Source organism: Corvus kubaryi, unplaced genomic scaffold, assembly GCF_017639235.1.
Source record: "Corvus kubaryi isolate FWS band 111438036 unplaced genomic scaffold, C.kubaryi_AGA036_p1.0 split1-65, whole genome shotgun sequence".
Classification (NCBI taxonomy): Eukaryota; Metazoa; Chordata; class Aves; order Passeriformes; family Corvidae; genus Corvus; species Corvus kubaryi.
The window spans coordinates 7,037,141-7,056,230 of NW_024582080.1; the positions used below are offsets into that span (position 1 = coordinate 7,037,141).

General features: G+C 47.3%; 1 long non-coding RNA gene across 2 annotated transcripts; it reads right to left on the reverse strand.

Moving 5' to 3' along the window:
* Nucleotides 1-6,501: 6,501 nt before the first annotated feature.
* LOC121657892 lies at nt 6,502-19,078 on the reverse strand. 2 transcript variants are annotated; one of them, XR_006013784.1, is made up of 2 exons: nt 17,676-19,078; nt 6,502-7,681 (listed from the first exon to the last, which is right to left on the reverse strand). It is a non-coding gene; the product is annotated as an uncharacterized LOC121657892 (long non-coding RNA). The 2 variants fall into 2 exon arrangements; XR_006013783.1 differs by lacking the exon at nt 17,676-19,078 and adding an exon at nt 9,619-10,699.
* Nucleotides 19,079-19,090: the final 12 nt, after the last annotated feature.

The window sequence follows — 19,090 nt, forward strand, 5'->3', positions numbered from 1 at the left end:
ATAACCATTGCCCTTCCTGATAACATCCCTTCTCCCTTGACCTGTATGGGCTTACAGAAGGAGCCTGGACCCCATCCTCTCCCTGGGCAGTGGTGCACGATCCTTGTGCATGACACACGGTGCTCAGGGAGGGCACTTTGTAGTGTTAATCAACTCTTTGGTGAAAGTGTTTTTAGAAGGAGTAATTGGGAGGACTTGCTGCTGGGCACCGGCTTCTGCTTGCCAGGGCTCCGGGGCTGGGGAATGAGGTCCAGAACTGTGCGATTCCTGTCTGAAGATGGAGAGGAGGAAGTGCCAGAGTATGAAGAGAGATTTTGAAAGGTCTGTAACATCTTCTGCCAACATCTTTTTTGAATCAGCCCTGCGTGAACAAGTGAGAGCCCGGAAGAGCCGCGTCATCCTTGAGGACAGCTGGGCTTGCTGGGGGACAGCTCCATTTGGGATGGGAGGAGGAGGGTTGCTGCCACTGTGGGGGGGAAAGAGATGTTGGTGGGGGTGCTGGCTGCTCCACAGGCTTTGACAGCACCCTGCTTTCCACCTGTGCTGTGCTTGCCTGTCCCCTAACTCCTCTGTGAGGTGCCAAAATGCCTCTACAGGGAACCAGAGAGCAAACCTAAGCCCTTCTTGCTCACCACACATCTTTGTGTCCCCAAGTCCCTGCTGGAGTGAATGGACCTGGTGGGTGCACCCCAGTTCCTCACCATGCAGGTGCTGTGGGGAGGAGATGGTGGCTCAGCTCTTGAAGTCTATACCTGCCCCTAGATGTGCTCTGGCCTCCAGGAGGTGAGTTACCAAGTGGCCTTCTCCAGGCTGTTCCCTCTACCTTCTGCATTCCAAACTGAGCTCCTCCCAGCATCCTGGGGAACAAGCCTCAGGGATGGCCATGAAATGCTGGAGCTGGGGGTGTTGGGGGGGGTTGAGATGACACTCTTGAAATGTAAACAATCCATCTGGTCACCCACGTCTCTGTGGCATATCACCTGCCCTACCTTGGTCCCAGTGGAGACTCCAGGGACAAGGGCAGGTAATAGCAGTTAGAGGTGGGGCAAGAGGCGCAACAGGAGGGCAGCTAAGTAATTTATTTTAAGGAGCAGCTGGCTTTACTCAGGTAAAACCGGTACAATGCCAGCAGGCTCCACATTCAGCAGATCCCCAAGGGTGTTGGTAGAGCAGTGCTCAGCTTCCCCTGCAATACCACTGTTCAAGGGAGGGAGCCGGATGCTGGGCTCCTTTTTTTCCTGCTGTGGAGCTGTACCTGTGCTTTGTAGGTGTGTTGTATATTTAATCTGGTCTTTGCAAAGGGAACCACTGTAGCAATCCCTTTTACGTGCCTGGAGTCCCATTTTCTACCTCCACTGGATCATGTCCTGGGCTTCAAAGCACATGGGGAGCGGTGACCTGTTTTATTACATGGTCATAAAGCAATGGCCTCTCTCTGTTCCTGTGTGAATAATAAATAGTAGTTATATTGTTATATTTTTACATGGAGGCCTGCCAGAGGCTCTTTTTGAGTATGAGACTAGAGACTTAGTCTGAAAAAAAGGAAGAAGAAAACAAGACTCCTGACAGCTTTCTACTTGGCTGTGCAGCTGCGCTGAGAGAGGTGCCCTGCAGATCAAAGGGAACCCGCTCCCGTTCTCCCCAGGTGCTGCGATGCTTCCCCTATTAGAGCAGATACTGGTTATCAGGCAGCAGTGCTATGAACGGCACAAATGTGCACTTTGCTCTCCAGAGGTTATGGCAGCCAGAAGGATGCCAGATTAGATTTAGGAAAGCACATATGGATGTATTGCCTTCTTCAGCCTTGCACTATTCCTTAAAATCCTCCGTTGCTCTGGAGGAAGACAGAAAGCACAGCTGTGGACAATCACAGCTGTAGAAGCGTAATTGCAATTGCTGTCTGGGAGCTGCTTAGTGCTTCTGATAATCCTTGAGACCTGCAGCGAGTCACTACAGGATGAAGGGAGAGCATTTGGTGGCAGGGATACAGCATAGGAACAAGTTTGCAGAAGGACTGAAAAAAAACCACCTCTAGTTTACATTTCACTGTATGAAAAGATGCTCTGAGGCAGCACCAGCACAAGTTCAGACTGAATCCCAGACTTCCCGCTCTGGGATTTCAGTGTTTGTAAAGTGTCTCTGACACCAAGTCCTATACCATGTCTTCCCCTAAAGGCTGAGCTGCCACCACAGCCATCTCTCAACTCAGTCACTGGCCAGAACTACAGCACCAGCCCACCGACAGCAAATCCCACCAGTTCACTTCATGTTCACAGGGCTGTTTAGCTTCTGGAGAAGTAAACGGGAAGATGACAGGAGTGAGGTCTCGTTTCAGTGTTGGGATCAACTGTGCTTCAGCAAAACCTCCCTCTAAGCCCCATACACTGCGTAACAGATGCCACATCTGTTTCTGTTTCCAGGGTGATCTCACTAATCACTTTTTAAGAATCCAGCATCCAGAGTTAATCAACATGAGCTGAATTACAGCAAAGGTTCCTACAGCAGTGGAAATATCCTGTGCAACTCCCTTTCCTCAAGTTATCCTCTTGGATAGTGGGGTTTATCCTCTGCCTGAATTCTGCCCAAATCCTCATGATCCCTGCAAAGCCAAGGCCTCTTTCCGAAGAGCTTCTTCCTCTCTGGGCCTTTGTCTATTTGACAAGGCAGATCTTCCAATAGTTGATTTTCTGTTTGGCAGCCAAACTAAAGGCTAAGAAAGCATGATACAGGTCCACCCCAAAACCTTGACAGGAATGGAAAGGGAGATTCCCAAGGAGACTTTGTTCTCGGCCATAAGGCCTATGAAGAGAAGCTATCAGCCACTACAATCCACTGCCTACAACACAGCCTCAGAGCACACAGGATGCAAATTCAAAACCCTCGTGTTTCTCATATGGAAAACAATTTTAAAAAGGTTTCCTGGAAGCAGTATCACAGCCAGTGTGCCAGGCAGCACCAGAGGCACATTGAGATAGAGCACAGCAAAGCAGGAGACTGGCTAAGCCTGGCCATGCCTACACTGCTCCGTGCAAAGGCCCGGGCAGAGTGGCACTGTTGGGCTCACAGGCACTGTGCCTAGAGCTTGCTTCCCAAGCAGAACATTTACCTTGGAAACAGCTACTTGGAGTGATCCAAACCAGACCCTCAGAGTTAGCAGAGAGCCCAGCAGACAGCAAACACAAATCCAGGGCTGGAGTCCATCTCTTCTTTGCTGGTGATGCAGCTATGCCTGTCAGATGTGCCTACAATGCCAGAAACAGCTCCTCAGCTGACTGGGTCCTCATCCTTGATAGTTCCCATGGTGTCAGTCACCTATGCTGTCCTCTGGACCGGGACAAGCAGCTCCCTCTGGCCACCAAGTAGCGCTGCTCTGGGCATGGATACTCCTGGGACAACTTTCAAGAGCCACATGAACAAGCTCTGTCTCCCTTTCCTCATGATGTTCCTCCAGCATGGTCCCACCAGCCTTTCCATCCTCCAGCTCTCCTGAATGCTCTCATGCCTCAGTCCAGGGCATGCTACACACCCTATGGAATCCCAGCACTGGTGAGCTATAGCATCATCTTTGTTATCCTGGGCATTTTATGCTGGGATAAAAAGCCACCAAACTTACAAAAATGCTGGTTTGCTTAGGTCCATAGGCACGACACACAGGGCCAAGCTAAGCTGCAGCCAAGTGCCATGCTATGGTGTCCTTTTTATTGGCTGGCCCTGAGCAGCCAATGCTGCTCTGAAACAACTGCTCTCATCCACTACCAGCTCCCAGGCCTGCTCTTTGGGGCAGGCAGTTTAGTCCTGCAGATATTCCTGCTCTGTCTGGTCCAATAAACAGTGTAAATAATTATACCCCAAGCAAGAGGATTAGGAGAGCCCCATTGCAGGCTGTCCCACAGCCTGTGGTTTGGCCACACTGAAGATTCAGCATGTCGGGTAAATCCTCACTCCAGCTGAGGTTTCCTTTTGAGATCAGCTTCTAAAAAAAAGTTAAAAAAAACCCCAAACCAACAAAGCAAGCCATTTTGACGTTTCTAATTTTCGGGGCTAATTCAGATGAATAATTGCACACCAATTGGCAGAGAGCTTTGATCAGCCAGAAACTACGCATTTCACTGAGTAAGCTGTTCTTCAGAAATCATTGGCTCTACTTGTACCCCCTTGTACCACTGCCACAGGAGAGGGAAGGGATACTGTAGATCCTGCTCCATGTATGATCATCTCTGCTCTGGCTCTAATGTAGCCTTCAGATGGTCTCACCCTCTGCCTGCTCTTCTGCTTGGAGACATTAAGGATCTTCAGCAGTTATCATCTGTCACTCTGGGCAGCTTCTTCCTCAGCTGCATCTCTCCCACTGCTGTCACAATGGCCATGTCAAGACTTGCTTACTTAATCTCTGTATTGAGGATTTTTAGCTACTATCATTGGTGTTTCTATGTCCTCCTTTCAGGACACAAATCTTTATGATCCCATTAGGTTATGCCATCAGCTGTCTGTTACACTTTAAACACCTTCTTAGGGACAGGTACGCTCACAGTGATGCTAATGTTTGTTATCAGGACACGGCAGGGGGGCTCCACAGGTGGCGTAGCTGAGAATGGCCACAAGTCACAGCATCCTAGAATGGCCTGAGTTGGAAATGACCTTAAAGATCATCTAGTTCCAACCCCCCATCATGGGCATGGATGCCACCCACTAGACAAGGCTGCTCATGGACCTGGAGTGTCCTCTGAGGACAAACCATTTGGCCCTGATTTTTTGCCACCTCCATCATCACAACCACCAGCATCTCCCAGAGCCCGCTGGAGCCATTAGAGGCTGGTAGAAGGGCGGCTGTAGCACTTGTAGGGCGAGCACAGCCAGTGGGGGTGACAGCCACACGTTCGTAGGGGCGCTTCTTTTAAAGCTGATTTATTTTAGCAGGACTTTTACGGTGTGAAGCTGGCAGTGGCAGCCAGCAGACATGGCAGTGTCTATGCTCTGCTTAGAGACTGACAAGGAAACTTTGGGGCTGACAAGGGGCTCGTGGAGCCCATTGGGGACCACCTGGTTAACCATGTTTTGGCTGACCTTCCTCAAGTAGAGGTCTTGGCCTAGGTCATCTCCAGAGGTGCCTTCCAACCTCAATCTTTCAGTGAGTCTTATTTAAACCTCTGGCATAAAGCACAGATTGGATATTCAGGTGTATATATTCAAGTATTCCATAAATTCTCAACTCAGTACAGGAAATTTCAAGTCCAACAGCACATTAAACCTTTACCAGGATGTAAGGCCAGAGTTTCAGGAGACTTTTAACAACCTAACAAACCAGGGAAGTATGAAACGTGCCATGCAAGTCAGATGTTTCTATGCAACAACCATATGATCGAAAGTTTCTCAAACAAAACCATTTGCTGTCAGGACAGAATGGAGCCAAGTCAGTGTGATTCAAGTTTTTAGAGTCAATTTTGTAAAATGTCAGAAGGAGTTACTTAGTGCCACCCAGTGTTGGCAGCTAGAAAAAGGAAGGTTAAATATGGTTACAACTGGGTGTAGCCCAGTGAAACAGGAAAAAAACCCCAGCTCTTGCTTTCTCTATCAGGGGTGAGTAATGTCACAGCAGTTGGGCAGCACCAGCATTCAGGGGATAGGTGTTCCAGAGCTGAAATGAAGTTTAGCCATCTCGTTAAAAAAAAAACCCTTCTACTTTTCATATTCACTTTTCAAAGCAGGTAATCAGTTTGAGATGCAGATGGCCTCTTTTGTCACAAGACTCACTCCCCTAGTCTGACATCTGTCTAGTGAGAAAGCTGCACTGGTTAGATGTTCAGGAATTTAGATGAGACACAACTATATAAAATGTGTCTCTTTCCTAGAATAAATAGAGTACAGTTAAACATGACTCTTTCCCCTTTCCCGCCTTTGTGTCAGGTGCTGCATATGACTTGCCTTTTCCTTGAAGCCTTAAAAATTATACAGGATCTCATGTATATCAGGCATGGAAATAATCTCCCAGTTATGATCTTTGGATGGCTGAACAATTGCACGTATGCTTTTGTCCTTCAAAGGACTATATAAAATCACAGAACGATTTGGGTTGGGAAGGACCTTAAAGATCATCCAGTTCCAACTCCCCTGCCATGAGCAGGGACACCTTCCAGCACACCAGGTTGCTCAGATCCCCATCCAGCCTGTCCTGGAACACTTCCCTATAAAGTTGGTTGAGTGTCATGGTCCCATTTAACAGGCATGGAAAGTGAGATGCCAGGCAGGCAATTCCATCCTCATCACAGCCCCATCCCAGGAGATCTGGAGCCAAGAGCCCAAGTGGGAAAGAGAGGAAGGGGAAAGGAAGGCCCCCAAGATACCTCAAACCCACCAGATGTTGGCAGGGCGAGGGCATCCCAGGGTTGTGGCTTCACCTGTAGTGGCCATGGCAGACAAACCCTCCCTCTACCATTTTGGGCTCCTTCACTCTGCCCTGAAGTATTCTCACTGCCCAGAGAGGAAAAAAAAAGACAACAGTGGTTTGAGTGGTTCTCTGCTGGTTCTTTATTTCATCCCTATAAGATGAGGGCCAAGGAGAGACTGACACAGGAGTTTATCTCAGATTGATACAACAAAAAAGCAACAGTGAAGTGAAGGGTGGCTGCCCTCTGAAACGACCTCACTTCCATGAGCTGCCACACTGGTGATCCACGCTTCTGGGTGTGAGGACAGGCATTTTTACTTTTTCCTCCTACCCATGGAGCCATCTATCTCCCAGTCACACAGCCTATCCCTTGGATTTGTGCTTGCTGACAAGTCTCCTTTCTCACTTTACCTTTCACTGACTGCTGGGAAACAGGCCAGGTAGTGTGGCCACAAGTCATGAGCCAAAAACTCATCTTCTGGGGCCAACACACTTGGGGTGGTTTTATCTTTTCCCACTAGTCCCGTGAGGCTCCTGGAGGACCTGGGAGCTGGGCTAGCTCTGCTGGCTTCTGTTGGAAGACCTCCATGATCACTAATTGCATCTGCATGTCTCACTAGGGTCCTATATGTCCTAGGTGCTCTCCACAGCCATTAGAATCTCAGTCTTCCTCCCATAGAGCTCACAGTTAAAACCCAAGGTGGGAAATCACTAATTCCTGTGATGGCTGCTCAGCCTTTGCCTCAGGAATTCATCAAAAAGAGAATTTTCTCTAAGAGGGCCACAGGACACTGTGCACAGAAAAAGTTGGTAGAGGAAGGAAACCAGACAAATACAGCATTCGTGAAAAAAAAAAGTATCTGTGTGTATCCCCTCAGTTAGGAAGGTTTACAAAGTAGCTTCACAATGAGAGGCAGCGCCTGCTCCGGAGGTTTTACAGTCCCAGCAATGAGAATGAAAGAGCAGGAAGGGGAAAGGCAGAGGCAGGAGACCTGTGAGGCCTTACACGGAGCAACTGTGCTCAGTTTGCAGGTCCAAGGCATTTTTAAGCCTATAAATAAACTGGGAACGTTAATGATGCCATTAATCTCCGCTGGGCGCCGTCCCAGCTGTTTTCAGTGGCGGGGTTACCTTGTCTCTCCCAGCAGAAGCAGGTCCCGAGGGGAGGGTCAGGCGAGCAGCGGGGACGGATGCCGTGTGCCCGGGGCCACCGCCCTCGGCGGGAGGACACTGCCACCGTCCTTGGCAGCCCACCAGGAGGAGGTGACCCAAGTGCCAGCCCTCCTGGCTCCCAGCCTGGAGGGAAACACATGGAAACAGACGTCAGAAAAGCAGAGTGCTGCCGGCTGCAGAGCGGGGCGGGTGACTGCTCCTGCCGGCAGCCCCTATGGCAGAGATGCCTTCTTCATCTCCTACAAGGAGACACCCCCAATGGAGACCCTCTGCTCCTCTGGAGCTGCTGGGAGCCTGCTCCCCCACCTCTGCCTTTCGAAGGACAGAAAGTGGCAGAGCCTGGAGCTACAGAACAGAGGGAGAGCCTGGGAGGGGCAGGTCAGGGCATCTCAGCATACCAGGTCTAGGGCAGGGAATGGCTGGGGTGCAAGTTCCTGCAGAGAACAAGGTCTGCCCTGAGACAGCTTCTTGCCCATCACACCAATAGTCAGTGCTTCCCTCACAGGCAAGAGGGGGAGAAGAGCTCCCTTTCCTTTCCACCCAGGGGGAGCAGGAATGTCATATACTTGGATGGGAAAAGGTGCTTTTTCTCCTTCCTCCTATGAGGAGAGAAGCCTCAGGACAGTCTCCGCTTGGCAGAGGAGCAGCTCAGCATTTGCCCTCAGTGCTCACATGGCACCCAGAGCTGGTTTGCCTGTGGGCAATATAGCCCTGAGGTTCATCTTACACAGGTACCTCCTATAAATGCTTACCTCATCTTACAAAGTGTACCATGCTTTTGTTTATTTTAGTATTTCTGTTACAATATGCCAGGAAAAAATTTATTCCTAACAGTAAATGAACTTCACACTCAACTGGAAATAGGTGCCTTTGAAAACCACATCTACACATTGCTTTCCTTTGACCTGCCCCTCAGATGTCCAAGATAGTCAGATACCACCACACAGGGTAAGAGAAATTAATGTTCCTGTATCACCAGAAAATAACACTGGCCAACTTTTTCTTTTCTATTCTGCAATGAGCTCAAGATGTTGAGACATTTGCCAAATAATATTACAAAAGAATTGTTCACACTCTGGTCCCAGGTGACATTTGGCTACTGAAGCTATTAGGACTTATTCTCCCAAAGCATTCAGTGGCACAGGACTTCTTCCCAATCTTCTCAGAAAATACACACAGTTTTCTGTTCTTTGTGTTATTTAGTAATGTTTCCTGAATTCTTAATATCTATAGTGGTCTGACTGCCAGTTGCTTATAACGTGCCATCCAGAAAGAATTAAGGGAAATTTGGATGTTTTTCTTACCTTCTTACAATGATATTTTGGGGCCAGAGGCAGAAATTTCTCTGTGGAAGATCCAGCCCACTTGACCTGGCTTGCAGCTTATAAACAACACAACCTGTTCTCTCTCAGGAACTGCTAAGAAATGCATTTCATTTACTTGAGTTTTGCTATTTTGTCTCAACTATATCCAATGGACAACCTGAAGGCACTACTGATGCTACAGCTTCCCTGCTGCAATTGCTGTCTGGCTTCTTTTAGGGATCATGCAGGATATGACCATTTGAAGGTCTCTGGAGGCCTGGGTGGCTTGTGCATGACAAGGTTTGGTTCTGTCTACAGCCACTTTGGCAAGCAGAGACACACCTGGATCCTGCACTGTGCACTGGCTCTGTGAAGCAGGGCTGTGGACTCACATGTCAGTGGCAATTTGAGACGCCAACCCCAGTGACAATGAACAGGAAGTTTCTTTCCTATTTTAATGAGTCTAAGCAGTGTTAAGCCATTTTTTTGCAAAGCTTTCACAAAGGCTCCTGTCTGATCCCTGCTGCCTGTAACTGGTACTTTGGGGAGCCCAAGGCTTGAGTGAATCATACATGCAACCCCTGACTGACAGAGCTGGTGTCTCCAGGGAGGCCTGAGGACTCACATCGATCTGCACATTTAGGAGAGCCAGAAAAGTAGTGATTTATCAGATCAGTCATAGAAATATGAAATTCTGTCTTGTTAATGTCAACAATGTTAACTCTTATATTTGCCTAAGGAAAATGGCCCTGGTACCTTTCCTTTGGGATGCTCTGCCTTCTGTAGGACCAGGACAATGCTGTGCTGGCAGGCAAGAAAATGATGTGGCTCCTCTGGACCTAAGTGAGTGCTGAGCAGGACACAAGAACACTGGAAATGCTCCCAGCTACATAAACGTGGTACTCCATCACGCCGCTGAAGCAGCAGAACCTCCTGCTGCTGCTGCTGCTCTGAGCAGGCTGCGTTCGCTGGTTTGGGTTTCTCAGAGCCCTGGAGGAGATGTTAGATGGTTGTGAGATTCAGTCTCTAATTAGGTCCCTGTAGTGGTGAGATTGCTTCCTTTATAATCACTCAGTGGGAACTGGTACTTTATCCTCTGTACTCAAATTTTTATGTCTTTCACCCTCATTTTCTCTCCAATGCCCAGAGTCTCCAGTCCACTGGATGACAGCTGCAAAAGCCTCTGACATTCACTTTAAGGACAATTCTTTTCAGCTGCTTCACATTTCCTTTTGACAAGCCCTTCCAGTGATATTTACTGCAACTAATGAATTAACTCACAGCTGGACCACTTGCTAGCCTTTTCAATCCAGAGCTGTTTTAAATCTTGATTAGCTGGTATGATTTGTAAATCTCATAGAACTGCTAAGTCCAAGCTGTCCTGTCTCACACTGTGATCAGGAGACAGTTCCTAGTCATGCAGAGCAGCAGTACACACATATTAGGCATTTGGGGGGACTCTACCTCTGCAGCAGGTGGTAAAACAGTGTATTATCCACAGGAAGTAGTTCAATTCACAAGGAAAGTTATTTGGATAGTGTGTTGGTTTTGCATGGCCTGGTTTTGGTAGCAGGGAGGCCACAGAGGGGGCTTTTGTGAGAAGCTGGTGGAAGCTTCCACCATGTCCAGAAGAGTGAATCCCTGATGGCTCTGAAGATGGACATGCTGCTGGCCAAGACTGGGCCAATTAGAGAAGATGATAACACCTCTGTGATAACATATTTAAGAATAAAATCAAAACAAAGTGTGTGTGCAATATTAATTCCAGCTAGAGAAGAGGAGGAGGTGAGAACACAAGAGGGAAAACAACATGGAGACACCAAGGTCAGTGCAGAAGGAGGGGGAGGAGGTGCTCCAGGCACCAGAGCTGAGGATCCTCTGCAGCCCGTGGTGCAGACCATGGTGAGGCAGCTGTGCCCCTGCAGCCCATGGGGATCCACGGGGGATGCAGAGATCCACCCGCAGCCCGTGGGGGAGGTGCCCGTGCCGGAGCAGGGGGATGCCTAGAGAAGGCTGTGTTCCAGTGGAACACCCGGTGGCGAGAGAGGGCCCTGCTTCCAGGCTGGAGCAGCCTGCCCGTGGAGGGCTGCACCCCATGGAAAGAGAGAGCCACTCTGCAGCGGTTTGGGAGGGCTGTGTGCCCGTGGGAGGGGCTCAGGCTGCAGCAGGTGCGGTGTGGCTGCTGCTTGTGAGATTTGGAGCCCTGCTGGAGAAGTTCACAGAGAACTGTCTCCCGTGGGAAGGGACCCCATGGTCTCACAGGGGAAGGACTCCTCTCCCAGAGCAGCAGAAGAGAATCTTCGTGACGAACTGACCAAAACCCCACTCCCTCTCTCCCTGCACTGTTGGTGGGAAGGAGGGAGGGGGAAAAAGATGTTTTTAAGGGCTTACTTTATTCCTCATTACCCTCCTCTGATTTTGTTAGTAATAAATTCACTTAGTATTTCTAAGTTGAGCCTGTTTTGCCCTTGGAATGTTTTCTCCTGGTCCTTATCTCAACTCATGAAGCCTTCATTAAATTTTTCTCTTCTCTGCCCAGCTGTGGCAGGGGAGGGTGAGTGAGTGGCTTTTGTGGGTGCCTGGCATTCGGCCAGTGTCAAACCACGACAGTTTTTGGTGGAGAGCGCAGGCAGTCATGAGGATTTTGAGATAAGGATATTAATTGGGAGAAATATTAGGCAAAACAAGTATTAAACCATGTTATCAAGTAGAATGATAGTGGGGAATTTGCATTGCAATTGTAGTGAAGGGTCTGAGAGTGGATTTTATGTAGTTCATCCATTTGTGTTCTGTGTCATGATGATGTTATTTTTGGATCTGGTGTGGGGAAATTTTTTTTCTTTTCTTTCTGTTTAGTTTTAGTTGTTTTTGTTGTTCTAAGTGAAGGTTGTACGTTGAATGTGGATGATTTTTTTACTGCAGACTTCCATGGTCATTGCCAATCCTTGCATAAGCTGTCTGATACTATTAATAATATTAGGAAATACCATTGTTATGCTATGGAATTAATGGAATTTGTAGTCATCCTGGTGCAAGAGAAAACGTCCTTTAGGTGAGGAGTTATTAAAATCTGCCCTGAGGCACCCAGTTCCTGGGTGGAAAGGTGTGTGGAGGGATTTGGGCACGTTCCTAGGGCGGTTATCACCTCCCATTGCCTGGGACTTTACTCCTGAACAGGTAAACAACCCTAACACACTGGCCCGTTGGCTGATGGAATGCGAGCAGCTTCTCGCCCTGTACTGGGGGCTGGCCTGGGCGTACAGAGCCTCTGTTCAATACTCCCAGGGGACTGCAGTGGAGGCAGGAACCCAAATTCTGTTTGAGGACACTATGGCTGAGGCAGGGACTCAAACCACAACAACTATGGCTGAGATAGGGACTCAAACTACAGCAACCACAGTAATTGCCCCAGTAGTGAGAACAAAAAAATGGACAAGGCAAGTTGCAGGCCCATACCACCGATCAGTAAGCAATGGGAGTAGGCAAGATCATGGGAGGGGACACAATCAGGCCAGCTGACCCAAATTAACCAAAGGGATATTCCATGCTATATGACGTCAGCTCAGATACATAAAGCTAAGGAAGGGAGAGAGGAGGAAGGGGGGCATTTGTGATTCTTCAGTGTTTGCTTCCCGGAGGAACCATTACGCATTCTGAAGCCCTGCTTCCCAGGAAGCGTCTGAACATTGCTGCTGATGGGAAGTAGAGACTGACTTTTCCCTTCGTTTATGCACGCACAGACTTGTGCTTATTTCTTTCCTTTCACTGTAATAAAACTGCCTTATCTCACCTGCTGGTTGTTCTCCATCTTATTCCCTCCCCTGTCCCATTGGCAAAGGGAGTGATTGAGCAGCTTAGTGGGCATCTAGCACTCAGCCAAGGTCAACCTGCTACAGATAGCTGGAAAATAAAGGGTCTTACTACTTCAAGCATGTGTGAAAAAATAAGCAATGCAACACATACTACATTTCACAAGCATCTTGCACAAGTGATATTACACAAATGCACCTTTCTCCACTTTATTTTGCAGATCCTCTTTTCTGTTTCTAGCTTCTGAGCACATCCTGAGCAATGAACAACAGCCCAGCATTTCAAATTAGGATCCTTATCTAAGCTCCTACACAAAATTAGTCTGATTTGTATAGATTTTACCCTCTCAAGTCCCAAGACACTTACAGGGTTAGCAGGTGTTCAGCTGTCAGGTCATTTGTATTTTGGCAACTAACTGTGTATTTAGGCATCTGATTTTCAGTGATTTGAACTCCAGCTCCAAAATTCTGGCCTGGAGGTAAGCAGCAAACTAGAATTTGCAGCCTAGAGCTTGGGAATACACTAGTCAATGTAGTTGCCTAAGTTCAGGCTGAAAAGTCAATGCTCAATGGAGGCTTTTCACTTACCAGAAGACTTACAGCAAAACAGGAAGTTATTAATATCAGAGCCCAAACTGACTTGAGAGTTAGACAATATCAAACAGAAGGTGTCTCCCCTTTTTCCTGTTTATCTCTTGCTAGCTCAGAAGACAAGGGAGATGAAGAGGAAAAGAGTTTCATAATTTGGTGCTACAAGGCAATGAAATTGAACCGGCAGCCTGTACATCATTACACAAAGTATATGGCACCACTTTCCTCAAGTCTTTAAAGCTTTTGCTGTACTTTTAAACAAACAGGGAAGCTATTTTGAAATGATGGGGTGGAACATGACAAAATAATGCAGTGCAATGGCATGCAGGAGTTTAGACAAAGTGAGCAATAAATGAAACTACAGGGAAGCATAATAGGTTGCCTCAGTATAATTATCTTAGGAAAACACCGGAACTAAAGAACTTTCTCTTGAGAAAGTGTCATTTGATTTTTAAATAACACAGGTCATTAGGACTACAGTTCCATGTCGTGTCTGCATGATGGTTTATCAAAGCAAGATGAAATTACTGGCACGGTCCTGGGAGGAACCTCCAGGGTAAAGGAAAAGTACTGTACACAGTGGCTTACCACCACACAGTGAAGAAATAAGCAAAACTTGCTGGACTCATGGCCCAGCCTCATCACATCAGCACAGCACACACCAGACTGCATTCAGCTCTCTGTTTTCACTGCTGCCCAACACAGTATTTTCTTTCAAACAAGGGCAATTTTAAAAATTGCCCTTTCTAAAAGGGAACTAGACACAGTCTCTCCTTGAAAGACAAGATTGAGTAGGAAACCCTGCACTGAGAACAGCTAGCAAGGTCAAAAATGGAGTGCTGACCTGTTGGGATGTGGGGTCACTGGCTGTCTGAGCTCTTCTGTGTTTCATCAGCCACTGTGGAGGTAACAGGGCCAGGGAACTGCCTCCCTGGCCTCCACGTTTGCAGAGAATTTATTAAAAGACACATATTGGGAACAGAAAAACTGGCACTGAGCAGGCAAAAGGCAAACCCCAAGAGTATTTATTTGTTTTGACTTATGATTGGGCAGGCCACAGTTCCTAGTGTAACTTGGCTGTTCTCTGAAAAACAACACACAAAACACTGTAAGTAGGTGTCAGGTCCCTGGGAAAGGTTTCCTTTCTCTTGGAGAAACAGGAGATTTCATGTGAGGACTCGTTCACTGGGTGCTTTCACTCTTTCAGATATCTAGAGATTTGGGCCTCTTTCTTTTTTTCCCATCCTATCTTGCTGAGACAATCACAGCCACACGAAATAAATTCCTAGAAGGAGATCACTCCCACAGAGCCTTACACCTCTCAGTTTACACTAGAAAAACATTGCTTGTACCTGCAGAAGATTTAAAAAAAATAGAGGTGCATCTTCTTTTCTGTCCTTGATAAGGTTTCAGCTGCAAACACAAGGCAAGAGTCATACTTTCTTTCCACTGAGATTGCAGATGTCAAAAAAACCATCACAAATTTTATTGCTGCTTAAAGGAGATCTGCTGTACATGACTTGCTGGAATCACTACCTCTGACAAGATTTGTTAGCTACAGTACTGATGTAAAGAGTATAATGCCCAGGGGAAGGCCCAGAAGTCAGCTGTCCCCACAAAATGGCCTCTTTTTTCCACTCAGGCCACTTTAGGGGCGCTGGGTAAAGAGGGGTTCAGCAAGCAGCTTCCAGGCTCCCAGCTACATGCTTTTGTGATCCCCTGAGCTAATGGGTGAGGAAGAGGAGGGAGGGAGGAAGAACAGTGTCAGATTAAATGGAACTAGACAAGACAAAAGAGTGGTTGCTAGCAAAACAAAAATAATTCTATAAATAAAGATAGGAATAGTTTTCATGTGTAAGCAAGAAATGCAAGAGGTATGAAATGAAGCAAAATTAAGAGAAAGCATTCTGCAGAGTGAATTAGAGAGATTTATAGCACAGTATCAATTCCCTGTGCAGCTGAAGTCAAACATTGCTTTGCATTTTAAAGTCAGCTACACTGAGTGCTCTGAAGAATCCCCTTTGCTGTCCATTGCCGATGGTAAAAAGATAATGCAGACCAAACCACTTCAGGGCCTGATATGACTCTCTCCTACTATAACTGAATTCTTCACAGGTATTAATCTCATACACCTCAGGGATATGGAAGTACATTCTTCCTTGGAGAATGAGGGACAAAAGGCAGAAGGATGGGAGCAGCTTACACAAGGGAGACACTGGCAGAAACCTGGATGTAGATCACCCAAGTTCCAAGCTAGCATCTGAACTTCTAGACACACCCTCTTCTCCCTCAAAATGTGAGAAAAGAAGAAATAAAACCAAAACCATACCACAGTGGTTTGAGTCATTTGAGAGTCCTGGCTGCAACCTCCCACACAGCAATCACCACACAATCCTGGCTGCTTTCACCATTGCCATCTTACCTTTCCCTCTCCAGCTTTCTGTTGTGTTCTGACATTAACTGGGAGCTGCCTGAGGCAGAAGCTGTTTAAGCTTCCCCATTATTTTGCATGTAGCATGAAGTATCACAGGGTATCTTACAGGTTTTGACTCTGAATTGAGTTTTTGAGAGAGAGTCAAATTACTTAATACCACTTGGGTCTGCCTTCTGAAGTTTTTCCACACCTAGGAGCAGCTGGCAGAAGCAGTGGAAGTGAGCAAGAGCCATCTGTGCACATTGCTCAGGTTTTACTATTTCTGCTCACTCTGAGATTTTTGGTATCAGGGAAATTATTTAGGCTGCAGGACATAGCTCTTGAGGGCAACAAGGATCTGGCTAGTGAGTCTGTCCTTAGGCTAGGCAAGCCTAAAAGATGAGCATGCAGCAGAAGCTGCTTTGTAGGAATGAGGCCCTGCAAATTTTTTTATTCATACTGATGTCCGAAGTGTTGCTGTGAAGGATTTATGCAATAGATATGTGACAATGTGTTCCTGATCCACTGCTAACTACTCCTCTGTGTCTCCTCTCTCACTGCCCTTCAAGGCTTTGCTCTGAATATAGTGATGCATACTGTTCCTGAGGAGTCTTGGGAGAGAGTGTAGGGGGCACAGATTTGCTTCAAAGCAGATCTTCAAACATCTGTTTGTACTTACAGCTCGAATATTCAGCTCGCTATAGCACATAGCTGCCTGTAGCTTCAAGGCAAACGCAAATGCTAAGAGGTATTAAACACTGATAAACATAAACAAGATAGCCTGAAGCAGCTTATCAGTTAGGTGGTAATGGGTGGGGAACGGCTCATTGTATATTTAAGGCCCAGGCATTTTCCCACTGATTTTTGCCATGTTAGTAATGAGCCAGGGAGAGGAAAACTCCCACTTGTTTTAGCCAGGAAATACTGCTAAGGTCAGTCCTGACTCTCTCCTGCAGTGGTTCCTGCTTGTTGCTGCACCAGGGTGCAAGGGCAGTCTCTGGCCAGGCACCCTCTGCGTCAGGAGAGGAAGGACAACTGCTCATGCCAGCTCCATTGCTGACAGCCGGGCCACCACGATGGCGGGTTACCCCTGTAGCAGAACAGAGGTTACACTGAAGGATAAGGGACTTCCCCAGCAGCAGAGCCGTGCTAGCTGGCCATACAGGAGCACCAGGGGAAGGCTCTGGCCCCAGGTTATTGGTTGGCTGGAAAACAAATGAGCAGATGAAGACACTGTCACCTGCTGTTGCTTGACACCACTCTGCCACAACAGGGTGGAGCGGCACTGAGACACAGAACACTTTTACCATTACCTGAGAGATAGGTATCATGATTAATCTGATAGAAGTTGGTGGTGTTTCAGTCCCCTCCACACCTTCTAGGTGAATGAGAAGAAAATTTGGCTGGCTTGAAGAACCTATATAATTTTGTATTAGCATCAGGTGACTGCCAGTTTTGGTGTAAAGGAGGCGACAGAAACATGGGGCAGGATCTGTTAGGACTTGAGGCACAGAAGCAGAGCTGTTCTAGGTGGGCATAAACCATTATGGACAACATCTCAGTATCTCTAGTTCACAGTCTTCTGTTTAGTCTAATCTCACCTCCTTGGAGATTTCAACTCAAATGCCATTTGGAGCAGCTCTGCCCTGGACATAAATTGTCGTCTGCCAGCTCCACTGCAGGGACTGTAATCTTTGCCAGCAGAGCAGTAAAAGCAGCTGGGTGGGTCACCTCTTCGGTCACCTCACCATCATTTGTTAGAGCTCATTTGTCAGAGCCCTAAATCACAACACAAACACTAGAAATCAGCCCAAAATGGATATGGCTAGACCACAAGACCCGAAAATTCTCTAAAAACGTGCAATCTAGTTCAATAAATAGTGCCTTCCCCAGGACAGATAATTTGGGTTTTCCAAACAAAATAGTGTCAACAAGAAAAGAATTTTACACCAATATTTTTGGCAGTATAGAAACCTCCCCGTCAATTACACAGTACTTACTACAAGGGCAGAAGCTTCCAATGTAGATCCACATTCACTTTTGCATTTCTGGAGGTGAAGAGGGGTTTTCAGTCATGCTGAGCTAATGCGACTGAGCCAACAGGAATTAAAGCTATGCCCTTTCCTGCCTGTTGAGACATGGTGAAAGAAAGCAGCTACCTTAAATCAAAGGGTCCAGATTCAGGGAGGTGCTCCAGCTAGAAATCAGAATGCAGTTTACAGATACTTTGATAACTTGAGCTTTTATCATTCCACAGACCCCCAAGATCAGTTGGTGAGGGCTGGATAAGTTTCCTCATATGGTATTTGAAGGCAAAGACAATCTACATTTGCTTCCCACAGGCAAGCCCAGGCAGCTACAGCATGTTACAAAAAGAGGAGATTAAATGCAAGTTTTGTAGCACTACTGTATGAAGAGATACAATCAGCTCTATCATTAGGAGCTTAGGAGTTAGAATTCTAAATCTGATGTAGGCACCTTTGAAGCACCAGTTTTGTTAAGAATATCTCATGCTTTGTCCCATCTTGAAAACTGACTTGTTTAGCTATTAAAAGAGATTAATGTAATCTCTGTGTCTATGAAACTGGATTTTGAAACTGTTTTGCTTACTGTACTATCTCCAGTGCAGTGAATGAGACCTCTGCTGCTTTTCACATTGCTCTAATTACAGGTCACACCTTGCCTGAGCCCAGCGTGTGCTGGCATTGCCAGCGGGACAAAGTGCCTGGCAGGCTGCAGGAGGAGGCTGGCAGGGAGAAGGAAGCGTCCGTTCCACAGAGGCCACTGGTGATGTACTGTGTTGCTTTGGACTGCTTTGCTCAGTGTGAGCAGGCCCAGTTAGAGGGTACTGAGATGGCTGGGGCAGAGCGTACGAGCAAGGAGCAGAGGCTGAGGGAGCTGGGTGGGTTTTGTCCAGAGACAGGGAGATGGACGGCAGGACGCTACTGCAAATCACACCTCCCTCAGGGGGAGACTGACAGACCAATCCATCCTGCAAGCAACAGATGGACAAATGAGGGGCAAGAAACCCAGGCTGGAGCCTGGGAGAAGAGAATGGACATTAGGGGAAAACATGCCCAGAGAAGGAGATTGTGCATTTTCCATCCTTGGAGGCTTTCAAGACTTGGCTAGACAATGCCAAAGCTGACTTGATGTAGTGTGATAGTCCTGTGGTAAGAAGGAGCCTGGATGACCTCGGGCCTTCAGATGACTCTTCCAACCAACTTTTCTGTGTTTCTGTTCTTTTCTTAGTGAGGGAAATGAACACTCTTCAGCTCCATGGATACATGTCCTTTATGCTAAGGAGCTGGTCCTGCAGTCTTCCTTCCAAGAAGCTAACAGTAAAGGTTAAGAAATCCTAGCCCCTCTCCACCCCTCCTTCTCCCACAGGCAGCAGTGTGTTGTGCCCACCTCC